Genomic DNA, 13,354 nt, shown 5'->3' with positions numbered 1-13,354 from the left:
CCCAGAAGTGTAAAAGTGCCCAAAGTAAACACCCACAACAGAGTCCACGGAAATGTGAATAAACACAACACAACACATGCCCCCACAGACTATGAACATAAAATATATATAAATGAACATGTTATATATTTTTTTAAATTGTAAAGATGTTTAACCGTGAGTGCGCTCGTTTGCTGCGTGCCGTAAGCGCAGCTACAGTTAGCAGTCAGTGGGAAAGCATATAAGAACTAAATATGCAAAATAAGCCAGGAAGCAATAGCGTAGCGGTAGAGATGTTGGCTGAAGAGCAGGCATTCATGGTTCGAGCCCCACAACACCAATTTTTTTTTTTTCAAAATAAGCAGGAAACAAGTCCCTGACAAATATGTACACATAAAACCCCAATATATGTAAAATGTAATGAAATAGCCCATTTATATTGAAGAAATGTGAGGTAACAAAAGAATAAAAAATGCCAGATGTGCCCATAGATGAGCTACAGTTTAACAGGGTGAGTGCATCTGCCCGTAGATGAGCAGTGGTTTAACTGGTGCAAAATGAGTGCCCGTAGCTGAGCAGTGGTTTAACACGCTAAATCTATGTGCCCCTAACTGAGCTGAGCGTAATATGCGTGCCGATAGCCAAATGAGGCTTAAACCAGCGTACCCTGTTCCGAGCTAACTGATGGGCAACGTTGAGCAAGCCGTATCAAAACTGCCTTTACACAGACACACCCCTCAGCATGTCTAGACAGTCATGAAAAATAAAAAGCAGTGGCCAGGTTCGAACCCAGGCTACTATACACCATAGTCAAGGTACAGAACCACTAAGCCATAACAACAGTGCCTGTTAATGCAATAATAGCTAATATATAGGAATGAATACAAACTAGAGCATGACAATGCAGGTTTACTGAAGTTGATACAATTCCAAAATGGCCATTCACAGATATGTGCGGGAAAAACGGACTATATAAGCCCAATAGGCGGGAATACACAGCATAAACGATTGTAGAACTGACCTGCAGACAGAATGACAGGAGTAGGAGAGGGTAGTCACTTTCGAGCACAGAGGTGGGGTGTTGAGGAGTCCAGGTACATGGTCTGGCTCCTAGTCCATAATCATGAGGCCCAACTCATGCAGGGCCAGGTCCTCTGGGGAGCATACAGGGCTGAGGCGTGGGACCGGTTGGCTCATGATCTCACCAGTGCCACAGGGATTCCAAGGACTGGTGAGCAGGTCCATCACCACCATGCGGATCTGAAGAGACGCAAGCAGGACCAACTGGACCTTTGGATCCAGGAGGCCCAGAAAACACCCAACGCCCCACTACTGAGTAAGTAACATTTAATTATGTATGTAAGAAATTAAACTAGCTGATATTATGGAGATGTGTATTCCAATATTACTTCATTTATATTACAGCTGCAGGTGTCCGTTCTGCGAACCGCAGAGCCTATGGCGATAGGCTGGTGCGGTTGCACCACCAGGCAGGTCAGTAATCCACTACCAGTAACTGTAAAGAAATATAAAAGTATGACAGTCAGCAAAAGAGTGCAGTGTAGTCAGTAAGGAATAAAATCTGCAAGTAACAGTGTGAAAGTGTATGCAAGTATTGCTTGATTACAAAAGTGTGTCAGCCTGTAAGTTTAACCTAAACATGAAACTGTCCGACATATATTCTGAAATAAAAATGCCCTGCCTGTAAGAAAATAGTACACAACCTGCAGCAGGCTGAAAAGTATAGCTGCAGAAGATGATGAAATCACATGTGTGAAATATATCCCTGTGGAAATAATGAAACATGACAGACGTGAGACTGCTGGAAAGGATTGTAATAACTACTGGTAAAACATGTCAATAAAGCCTAGAAGTACCATCCTGAATAGTAAAATTAAAGCAAGTGAGAGAGTGTGAGAAAGTGTCATGAATCCAGCAATACAGTAGTAATAACCCCTGAATAAAGTATACTGCAGTCAAGACAGAATGAAATGTATGTGAGATTCAAAACCAAACAGCAAAATCTGTTCAAAGTGTTGCTGCATCTGGAATGTGTATCCCAAAATCTGGATATGTTGCTCTCAGTCTGCAATATGCAGATAGGATGTTTGTCTGATATACCAAACATCCACACTTGTCTACAGCTATATAAAGCAAATGTAGCAGCATGATGTAGCTGAACAAAGCTAGATATGAATGTGTATGAAGAACCATAAAATGTATATTGATGTTGCAGTAACAGTCCTATCACCAAGTTGAAATAGTTATCATATAGGAAACTGTAGTTAGAACAGTAGTGTGTATATAACTGTAGCTATTAGAAATGTACAGCATATGTATTGTTATTCGAAGGTGTTAATATTACTTTCTTCACCCCACCCTATAACCACATATAACCCATTCCACGTGAAAATGGTATGTGCAATCACAATTAACACCCCTGGACGTTTGTCCTGTTGGGTCATATATATTTGCAAGTCTGTTGATGCATCTGCCCTGTTCATACATCCACAACTGATGGCCTGTTGCCATCAATTAACCCTGCATGTTGTTGGACTGTGTATTTCTGTTCAAATTATGCATGTGTTATGCATGCTGTTCAATGGTGTGAATATCTGGGTGTTTGGTTAATGGGAATACTAATGCATGCTGTTACAACTAATTGTGAATGGTATTATATGTCACTAACCCAAACTGTCATGACATAATGCAAAACATAGTACGACAGGGAAGGCGGGTTCCAGCGGACCCACCTCTCCCACCTCAGCTGGCGAGTGCACCTGGCACTAGTGCCGAGTCCGGACCCTCCTCCGGTGGCCCTGTGCCACCTGCGGGTGGAAGCACTGCAGGGGATGGGGCTCGCCCCCCCCTCTGCAAGTGTGGCCGGAGGAGAACCACCACTCACCCTCCGTAGTGTCCGGACTGTGGTGCGTAGGGAGATTCGGGACTCTGTTCTCGAGCCCCTACGCCAGCTCGAGGCATGGGTGGCACAACTAATGGGCATGCCTGTTGCCCCGCCTACACAGCCCCCAGCATAGCCCCATCCTGGGCAGTGAAGGAACAGTGGCAACTGCCTATGGGTGGGGATATCAGTTCCACTGTTGCCATCTGTGGGCTCATGGGCTCTGGATATCCATACCTCCATTCCCGTCAATTGTGTAACCCCCCCCCCACACATGTCATACACCGCCCCTGTATGCGTCTTGTTTGTCTTGTCTGTTTACCTACCCAACCTACCTCCCCAGCTGTACCGACTTCCTTCACCTGACATACCACTCTCACCTGAAAAAAAAAGGGCACTCTGTACCCACAAAACAATTACGCCCCATACATAGCTGCCCATTCCGCACACATGTCTACTGGACATGGAACCTATCAATTACAATTGGCTGTACAGCAAGTATTATTGTTGTCCTGACACCTCTCTCAGGGGTGGAAGGTTTCAAATGTCACACCAAATTACATACATATGCACAGCTGTTGCTGATGAAGAAATGGGCAGCTATGGGCCTTACCTACATCCCTCCTGCACATCCCAAGCTTGTTTCCCTACTGTCTTACCCTCTTTGTGACCCCTTTTTCACCACTTTCCTGTCTCCCCATTTTCTTTTCTTTCAAAGAAAATAGCGTGGGTGTGCGCAAGAGTAAGCACATTTAAGCGGTTGTAATTGGGTGTGCGCTTGTGTGCGCGGAGCTAACCGCCAGTGCGCATGCGTGAGCTCCCCGCAAACCAGCGCTAACCCGGTTACAACTGCTTAAAAGTGCCTTAGTCACTTTGATTGACAGGTCCTGTACTCAGTTCAAAAGCAAAATAAAATCCCACTGTGAGTCCCGAACCCAGGACCTTGGAAACAGTAGTCTGCATGACTTACCACTAAGCCATGACTCTTATACAAGAACATTGTGCTAAAATAAATATATAAAATAAATATATCATGTAATAGTAGGAATGAATGTAAAGGGAATATAGATGTGTAGTACACAAAGCATGCCATTTAGAATTACTATCAAAACTAGTGGATTTCCTTAATAGTAGTGTGTGAACAGAAACAGCCATGCTAGTTGGAAGCTAGTAGGTAATAATGTCACTATAGCACCTTGCAAGCCACATACATACTCACTACAGGATAAGCACTGCCCATACCCCACAACCTCTTACAGGAACACATCTGGACCAAGTAATAAAATATGTGGAGCAAAGGCCCAAAACCAGGGACACATTACAAATAATGTTACAACAAATGCAGACAGTTCAGAGAGTAACAGGGTCTGCACTTTGTGGGATGTTTGGAAGGGTATGCAGTCTGAAACTTGAATGTTTGTCACCATATTCTGACTTGAGCCCAGAGTGACTTGCCAGAAAAAGGTGTGCATGAGATATTGACCAAAATATGAGGCAGAAATGTGGACAACCTGCAAATATCTGTACACATGGCGGGTCTGACACCACCATATTTGAATAGTTAAGAGCCTAGACATAGCAACAGTGAATGACTTACAGGGATGCCCCACAGACCCCATGTGAAATGTACAAACAGTAGGCAGAAAGGTGTAACACATGCAATGGTAACTATGGAGTCCTGAAAGTATTCATCACTTGCATGGCAGAAAAGTGTAGTAATACATATGCTCATGCTAACCCACAGTCACAACTGCAGCATACCAGACATTTTAATGGGTGTACCCCACTGATATGTACCATTCCATGAGGCACATAACAGATGAACCTGAAAGTCTCTGGGGCCTGCTCAGCAGCCTACTCAAATACCCTAATAGATGTCAAGGCCCACACCATGGCCAGACCACACTGCATGCTGTAACACCCTAGCAGATATAGCAAGCATTCCAAGGTGTGAATGTACATGGAAAATAGGAAAGCTACAGCAGCACACTACAGTCAAGACACCTAGCAGGCATACAAGTAGTGACTGTAAAGGGCAACTATTGAAGCCTTAGCAACAAAGTGCAAGCAAAAGTGAAAGGAAAGCACACACACACACATTAACAGTAGTAGCAGCTGTAGGTGTCAGTGTACATACACAGTTAGTACAGGAAACTGGAGAAATGAATGGAGGAATGTTAATCTACAACACACCTGGAAATATGAGAGAGATACCAACCTTTACACTCACAGAACATTGTCCACAGCATAACAGCATGGTCCCTGCCCTTAAAATCTGAAAGGGCTACACCTATCTCACATACCTTTTTATAGCACTGTTCTGAAATCACAGTGAGAACTACAATCTGTACACAACTGGCTGCATGCAATTAGCAAATGCTGGCTAACAATTGGTGCAGAGGCCATCACATGGGCATATGCAGATACCTACAAAAGTATGCTGTACTCCCAGTCCACACATGCAATACTTTCATTGCACCCTGAGAAGGACGTGAGAGACAGACAGAGAGAGAGAGAGAGAGTGAGACAGAGACAGAGACAGAGACAGAGAAAACTGCAATTAAGCAGACATACACAAATTGTTCAGCAACAGCTACCTGAAAGCTGACAACTGGGAAGTGGAGCAGCAGGACAGAGAACCAGATGGCAACACAAGCAGCTGTGACAAACACAGGTAATGTAAAGTAATACTATAAAGGTCTACATACTGTGAACCCTCCATATGTGTCATTGGTCTGTATCCATATGTATTTGAAGATGTGTAAAGGGCAGGGGACATACAGCAACTATCAGTGAAGGCTGTACATACATTTGTATGTGAGAGCATCTATGTGCACATATCAATGTTGGTTGATTGTAGGTTGTAGTGCCATGTACAAAGTAGGTTTCACAGTTATGTATGTTTAGCAGTATGTTAGTGTGTGTATACAGTATGGTAGACAAATATGTTGATATACCTGTCTAACATATGGATACATATGTATGTCAACATATGTATGTGTATATATATATATATATATATATATATATATATATATATATATATATATAATATGCATATATGTATACATACATAGAGAGAGAGAGATGTAGGAATACATAGAGAGATGTAGATAGAATATTATACAAACATATCTATGTAATGCACACATACAGATATAGATATATGTAGATACATATACATAGACAGACTGATCTGACTACCTACAGGTATGACTGTATATGACGACCTGCAACACAGCCTGTCCCACCCTCTCTGTCACTCACACCCCCTCTGTGCCCCCCCCTCCACATATATAGCAATATATGTACATCAATATATATATGTGTATATGTATATATATATATATATATATATATATATATATATATATATATATATATACATATAGATATATCTATATACATATATATATATATATATATATATATGTGTATAGAGAGAGAGAGAGAGAGATGTATATAAATTCTGCGTGAGGCACATGTGTACAGATGTATTGCAACAGGTGCCTGGTGACAAAGGCATGGAGTGAACACCAGTGTCAAAACCCGAATACCATACCACATTCCAGATCACCTACACCAGTAACCACCAGATATGTGATTGGCTGCCCACCACTGCATGTGTCAGGGGTGAACAGGGTCATAAATGTGTACAATAGTGGCCCCAATGATATTCACAGTGGCACACTATCCCTGGAATACCTGCACATGGTATGTGTCAGCGGACATGGTGTGTCAGCTATGGACATGTAGGTCGGTGTACCCCTCCACACCACATAATGGATGCCATGGTATGGACCTCACATGACAGCTACAGATATGGAGAAGGACACAGTGACATGTACAACACTGTGGCAATGCACTCAAACACATTACCAATGCACAGTGACTGACAACACCACAGAGTACACATATGCTACCCACATAGAGGTTGCCACTCCCAGATTTACATATGTAAGTCACACCCATGACAGATGTCCAACAACTATAGTAACACCTCACACCATCCACAACCTAAATGTCTGCTGTGTGTCGTCCGTGCCACTGCAATAGAGTGCACATGTGGAGGTAAGAGTTCCTACCCACAGATAAGACATACCCTGCAATAAACCACACAGTGTTAAGAAGCAAGACTACCCATGAGTACATGTCACACATACCCCTGCTGATTGTTAGTCAGATAGGTAATATGCCATATGAGTCACCCTGTGCAACTGTGTGACAGCAGCAGGTACCATCACACCACATGTGTCACAATGGTCAGGGTAGCAGAACAGTACGCTGCTGTAGTCCCAGGAGCAATAGCATATTGTATAGTATTGTATTGTAATGTAATGTATTGTGTTGTATTGTATTGGTATGTTGAGGTGCCTCCTTCGTGGAGTGGAACCACTGCTGCTGTGCCAGTGTACAGGTACATATCCTGTAGTCAGGCTAGTGTTACATAGCACTTCTATATGTGTGTTTAGCTCCTGTCAGAGTTTATGTAGCATGCAACTGGGGATACCATCAGGTTCCATTCATGTTGTGTATTCTGCTGTCCTGAGGGTGGCTCTCACCTGGACATCTGTGATGACAGGGAGGTTACAGTCAGCTGGGATAACTATGTCTTATTTTGGGGGAGAGGGCGGGGTGACACCTGCACTGAACCTGTCTGCCACAATGTTGTCGATATCTGTGGTGTCAGTGAAATATTTGTTGTTGTGTACTAACTATAGGCATAGAGGATAGATCCTGACCAGGTTGCTAACATAACTGAAGAAGGCCTTCTGGTTATCTGTAGTGTCCCTCTTGATTTCCCTCTCAAAGTTGCCCATGGATTTTGTATGATGGAAAATAGATCCTTACTAGTGCTGCTCAGACATGCCCTCCCTTTATGGAATTATGCTCTGCCTTGCAGTAACTTCCTTCTTCTGTAATACAATCTGTCTATGGCTGGGGTCCACCAGACAGGATGCTGTCCCTTTGTGGAGAGTGTCTTGGTCATATATGGGATTGCATGATCTATGCATTCTCGGAGATGCCTGTAGAAAGCAATTGTGTAGGGGTCAGCATTGTGGGTTGTATCTGCCACTGGCCCAGTGGGCTGAAAGGATACCATGTCACTGTTACAAAGTGTAAAGTTTGTATCTGTAATGTTATGCACTATAGTCGTTTGTGCTGGTGGTGGAGGTGGGATATGTATATCCAGGGCAATCAGTGTGTGGTCAGCTCACAGTAGTTGATGATGTAGGCCATACAGTACCTAGATACAAACCCCAGAGTGAGGAGGTGCTCTTGACCTGAATCAGTGTTCTGACTGCTGGGGTTTGGTAGTATGTCGTATGGAGTGTGCCAGGTACTGTTGCACAGTTGCTGGCTGAGCACTGATACCTGGCCATCTACATGTGTATCTACCAATAGACAGACAGATGCTACATATGTGAGATATGTTGTATCATAACAGTCGAGTAGCATGTGTAGTATGTGTGCCAAATTCTGCTGACATATATTGCTGATACCAGGTTATTTTCTTTCTCAGGTACATGGCCCACCCGCGGAATCCCACCTACTCCACAGCTGAGGATGAGGAGATACACCAGAGCCTGGTGCGGGATTATGCAATACTCTTTTCCCGCACCAGCCAGAATCAGCAGGAGAGGGCTGCACTGTGGCAAGACCTTGTCCGTTGGGTAAATGACATAGGCATGCATAATAGGACATATGAGCAGGTACGACATCACTGCAGTGATTTAATCAGACATGTCCGTCAGCATGCATCAGATATCCACAGGCAATAGGTCGCCACAGGTGGTGGGGTGGCTACACATCCCCCACTCACCAGACTGGAGGGACTACTCATGAGTGTAGTGGCTCCAGTCCGCCAGCAACAACAACAGCAGCAGACATGCATTATGATGGAGGCTGGAGCCACGCAGCAAGACAGTGAACGTGCAGGTAATATGCCATATGTACAGTTGACTGTTGTGTACACTGGTAGTTAATGCATGTGTGAGGTGTGTCCTTGGTTTGTAGCTGTCACCATAGCATTTAATGTGCAAGTGTGATATCCTCAATATTAGCAGCTGACCTGTGAAAGGCGACTGTTGTACTACTGACCTGTATCATACTCAGTAACAATGGCACAGTTGTGCCCACTGACATCAGTTTCTTCACGTCTGCAGGACCCTCTGGTATAACAGCAATGCAGCCTATCCATGCTGGTGAGTGTGTATTAACAATTCCTGTAATAGTGTTGATAGTAATAGTACTATTTGGCTCATTTAGTAGTGCTCTTTGTATGCATGTAGGTGTGTCTGTGTCTGTGTGTTGATATCACGCATACTGAGTACTGTACAATTGTGTGAAACTGTGTGCATGTGTGCATGTGTGCATGTGTGCATGTGTGCACCTGTGCATGTGTGCATGTGTGCATGTGTGCACCTGTGCATGTGTGCATGTGTGCACATGTGCATGTGTGCACCTGTGCACCTGTGCATGTGTGCGTGTGTGCATGTGTGCATGTGTGCACCTGTGCATGTGTGCATGTGTGCACGTGTGCACCTGTGCATGCGTACATGTGTGCATCTGTGCATGTGTGCATGTGTGCATGTGTGCACCTGTGCATGTGTGCATGTGTGCATGTGTGCATCACTGGTAATGTGTAGACATTGTAAACTGTGTTTCCTGTTTCCCTCCCACAAGTTCTGTTGCTGCTCTGGTGTCATGTAGCAGGGAACCTGAATCAGGTGCCATGGGTACTGATAATGATGACATCTGTGTAATGGCATGGGAAAGTATGCCAGGATCCACCATTGGTCAGCCAATTGACAGTACACAGCTGACGACCCCATCAATGCGCACAGTTATCCTGCCAATACACCCTTTGTCACCAATGTCCCTAGGTGATGGACAGCATACAGTGGGCATTGACCAGGGTAATGTGGTATCTGTGGCACATGCCTCCCCACACAGCAGCCATGGGCATGGCCCAGAGATGGTACCACACAGACAGATGTCCAGGGGTTCTCGTGGGAGCATCCATGGGTGTACTGCCCCTGTCAGACGTGCCCACAGAGGTCTTACAACCTCAGCTATGTTTCAGGCTGTCATGCAGGCACAGTCACGTATGGAACGGTACACCAGACAGGGTCTGAGGGAGCTGACAGCATGTCGCACAGCCATGACTGACAGTATGCGTAACATTGCGGCCGCCATCCGTGATTTCACCGATGTCATAGACAGACATTGTGGGGACATATTAGACCAGTTCCACAACTACATGTCCATGAGCCAGGGCGATGGTGGGCGGTTGAGGCATCGACGTAGCCGTATGCCAGCAACAGCAGCAGCTGGCAGTCGTTGCGGATGACAACAGGGCCGCGGCCGCCCCCGTAGTGCCAGCAGCAGCCCCAGCAATGCTGGGTCTGTGCTGTCATCAGACCACCCCAGGAGACCACGTGCACGTGGCTCTGGCCAGGCCCGACAGGGATCTGTGTCCAGTCAACGAACACCTGCTTCTGATGACAGTACCCAGTCTGGGTTGGTACTGGATACGGTCCGTAGCACCCCTGCAAGGCACAGGTACCATGTCCGTGGCCAGAGACACTGATCTGTATGACCTGGCAGGTACAGTCTGTGGCTGTCCACAAACACCAGTATATGGCAGCCATGAGGTGGAACTGTGTGCATCCATACACACATGCAAATTGACAACACCTAGGGCTACGCATACATGCACACACTGCATCAACATTGCCCCACCTTCTACTGCTGTCCCTCACCAACACACATACACATACATGTCAATTGGTGGTATCGGTGGCTGACTCAGGCATACCAAGTTCACACCCTGTGCATATGATGAAACTGTGCCACCTCCTGCAATCTGTAACAACTGTGCAGGTACAGGTTAACATGTTGCTGATGCACAGGGTGACCACATAGATGTGTAGTAATAGTATCATGTTGTTAACAGTACTGTGTGCTGAATTAATTGTGGGTATATCACAGCATGCCTGATGCAGTAAGTGTGTGATTGTCATGTCCTGTTGTCTACACCCATGGTAAGTACCATAGTGTATCATCTGCACATGTTGGCATACTGGTGGTAATGATGTCAACAGAAGGCTACATACATAGGTAGCACAGGGGATAAGGTAATGAATGTAGTAATATGCAATGATGGACATGTAAATTGCAAGTGGCATGTTGCCCACACTGGACTCTGCAATGCAGATGTTTGAGGATGTTGATATGTGTGCAGTACTACACGACTGGTACAGGACACACAGGAGCACCCTAGCACTACATGCTCACATCTCATACCATGCTAGACAGCCCCAACACACAAAACTAACTGTCACAGGAGGGAGAGTCCCCATATATGTCAGGGATACTGTGGTGGCAGGCCAGGTAGCATACATCCTACTAAGTATGGAACCACTGAGTGAAGGCTCAGTGTCTGTTATTTGGCATGTGTATTACTGCAGGTATGAGCACATGGGTTTCCATCCAGTTATTGTACATCCTGACAGTACATGGTCTGTACACTTGTGTGCACTGAGACTGGACCCTAGCCCTCTGACCCGTGTATTTCCATGTACATGTGCATAGTGCCTGCATATTTGCAGTGTTACCTACTGGAACTGGTACAGCTTGTTTGTTGTACAATGGACTACATGCAGCCCTGTTTACTGTAGCTTTGTTTGCATGCATGTTTGCTTGCAATTACCCTGGAATACTGATCACACCTGCAATGCATAGTTATAGAGCTTCTGTGGACTCCTAGTGCCATCTGCATAGCGTACTATATGTATGTCCATGTCCCACTGGACAGGATGTCACTGTTTGTCCTGTTCACATGTACATTGCCTGTGACACAGTGCATATGACTTACCTGGCATGTGTCCATGTGAGCAGTCATATATGCTACTGCTAACTAATCACAGGCACTACACCTTTACATATTCATCTTCTGTTGAACTACCTGCTTCGCTAGGGACGGCCTGCACCTGTCACCCCTGGGCTTTCAGATATTGGCAAAGGCTCTTGCTACCCCCATAGTGCCTATGTTAGGCAAGGCTCAAATGACAAATCCACCTTCATAGGTATCACAAGGGATGAGAAACTAAGAGTAATGCTACCCAACGCCAGAAGTCTAAACCTCCAGATGCATGCACCCAAAACACTCCTTGGCATGGAGAACATCGATATCTGTGCAGTAACAGATGCCTGGTTCAGGGCTACTGAGAGCACACCAGCACTATCAGGTTTAACCTGGTTGATTTCTTTGAAACAGTCACCAAGGCCATTGACGAGGGGAAGGTGGTTCACACAGCCTACCTGGACCTTGCAAAAGCCTTCACAACAATACCTCACTTGGGCATTCTAGAGAAGCTCACCGGCTTACATATAAGCCCCTATGTCACTGGATGGATTGCACAGTGGCTCAAGGACAGAACCCACATGGTTAGAATTGCTGGAGCCATGCCAGACTCCAAACCAGTTACGAGTTGTGTCCCACAAGGCTCAGTCCTGGGACCTCTCTTGTTTGGTATATATTTATTGGAGGTACAGGCCAACACGGACGGACTGTGGCTGACCAAATGTGCAGATAACTGCGAACTGGCCACCATAATCGACTCTCCAGCCGACACAAGCATCTTCCAAAGGGGCATCATAGAAACAGACAACTTGTGCCAGAGCCATGGCCTTCAGCTGAACAGTGTTTAGAAAGGGGAATGTGCATCCTGTAGTCTGTTCACCTAGTTGCCAAAAGGGACATTGTCCTCACACACACTAACCCACCCTCATCCAAAAACACACACTTACCAATTGCAGGATTTAAACCCCTATCGGACTAAGTTATGACACTCGAGACTGACACATTAGCAGAGTGTGCTATTTGCATTTCTGGGAGGTTTCCCTTCTCTTGCTGTACTTATAGGGTGCTGACATCATCAGTGTTTAGAAAGTGAAATGTGCATTCTGTAGTCTGTTCTCCTAGTTGCCAAAAGGGACATTTCCCTCACACACACTAACCCCTCTCAGAGGGGCACACACACTTGCCATTTGCAGGATTCAAACCCCTACCTAACTATGTTATGATACTTGAGACGGATGCATTAGCAGAGCACGCTATTCACATTACTGGAAGGTTTCCCTTCTCTTGCTGTACTTATAGGGTGCTGACATCATCAGTGTTTAGAAAGGGAAATGTGCATCCTGTAGTCTGTTCACCTAGTTGCCAAAAGGGACATTTCCCTCACACACACTAACCCCCCCTCAGACAAACACACACATTTGTCATTTGCATGATTCAAACCCCTACCTAACTATGTTATGACACTTGAGACGGACGCATTAGGAGAGCGCGCTATTCACATTACTGGGAGGTTTCCCTTCTCCTGCTATACTTATAGAGTGCTGACATCATCATTGTTTAGAAAGGGGAATGTGCATCCTGTAGTCTGTTCTCCTAGTTGCCAA

The sequence above is a fragment of the Protopterus annectens genome, chromosome 6.part0 (genome assembly GCF_019279795.1).
Source record: "Protopterus annectens isolate FY-2018-M chromosome 6.part0, PAN1.0, whole genome shotgun sequence".
Classification (NCBI taxonomy): Eukaryota; Metazoa; Chordata; order Ceratodontiformes; family Protopteridae; genus Protopterus; species Protopterus annectens.
Note: the sequence above shows the minus strand (reverse complement) of the source record.